This window comes from Arachis hypogaea, chromosome 16, assembly GCF_003086295.3.
Source record: "Arachis hypogaea cultivar Tifrunner chromosome 16, arahy.Tifrunner.gnm2.J5K5, whole genome shotgun sequence".
NCBI lineage: Eukaryota > Viridiplantae > Streptophyta > Magnoliopsida > Fabales > Fabaceae > Arachis > Arachis hypogaea.
Window position 1 is genome coordinate 65103797 of NC_092051.1, and position 1024 is coordinate 65104820.

The following is a 1024-nucleotide window of genomic DNA, read 5'->3' on the forward strand; positions in this document are numbered from 1 at the left end:
CATTATTAAAGCCTTGTTGAGGCTTTTGTTGATCCTTCCATGAGAAATTTGGATGATTTCTCCATGATGGATTATAGGTGTTTCCATCGGGTTCACCCATATAATTTACCTCTACTATTGCAGGGTTCTCAGGATCATAGGCCTCTTCTTCAGAAGGCGCCTCTTGAGTACTGTTGGATGCAGCTTGCATTCCATTCAGACTCTGAGAAATCATATTGACTTGCTGAGTCAATATTTTATTCTGAGCCAATATGGCATTCAGAGTATCAATTTCAAGAACTCCCTTCTTCATAGGCACCCCATTACTCACTGGATTCCTCTCAGAAGTGTACATGAACTGGTTATTAGCAGCCATGTCAATGAGTTTTTGAGCTTCTGCAGGCGTTTTCTTTAAGTGAATGGGTCCACCTGCGGAAGTATCCAATGACATTTTAGCCAATTCAGATAGACCATCATAGAATATATCCAGGATGGTCCATTCTGAAAGCATGTCAGAAGGACACTTTTTGGTCAGTTCTTTGTATCTCTCCCAAGCTTCATAGAGGGATTCACCTTCTTTCTGTCTGAAGATCTGAACATCCACTCTAAGCTTACTCAGCTTTTGAGGAGGAAAGAACTTGGCTAAGAAAGTCTTGACCAGCTTATCCCAAGAGTTCAGGCTATCCTTAGGTTGAGAGTCCAACCATACTCTAGCTCTGTCTCTTACAGGAAAAGGGAAAAGCATGAGCCTGTAGACTTCAGGATCTACTCCATTAGTCTTAACAGTATCACATATCTGTAAGAATTCAGTTAAGAACTAAAAAGGATCTTCAGATGGAAGTCCATAAAACTTGCAGTTCTGCTGCATCAGAGAAACTAATTGAGGTTTAAGCTCAAAATTGTTTGCTCCAATGGTAGGGATGGAGATGCTTCTTCCATGTAAATTGGAATTAGGTGCAGTAAAGTCACCAAGCATCCTCCTTGCATTATTATTATTTTCGGCTGCCATCTCCTCTTCTTGTTCGAAAATTTCTGAAAGGTGCTT

General features: G+C 40.6%; 1 non-coding gene across 1 annotated transcript; it reads left to right on the forward strand.

The window, feature by feature from the left end:
* Positions 1-484: 484 nt before the first annotated feature.
* On the forward strand, positions 485-592 carry LOC112760235 (small nucleolar RNA R71). Its single transcript, XR_003180685.1, has one exon. It is a non-coding gene; the product is annotated as a small nucleolar RNA R71 (small nucleolar RNA).
* The last annotated feature ends 432 nt before the right edge of the window (positions 593-1024 follow it).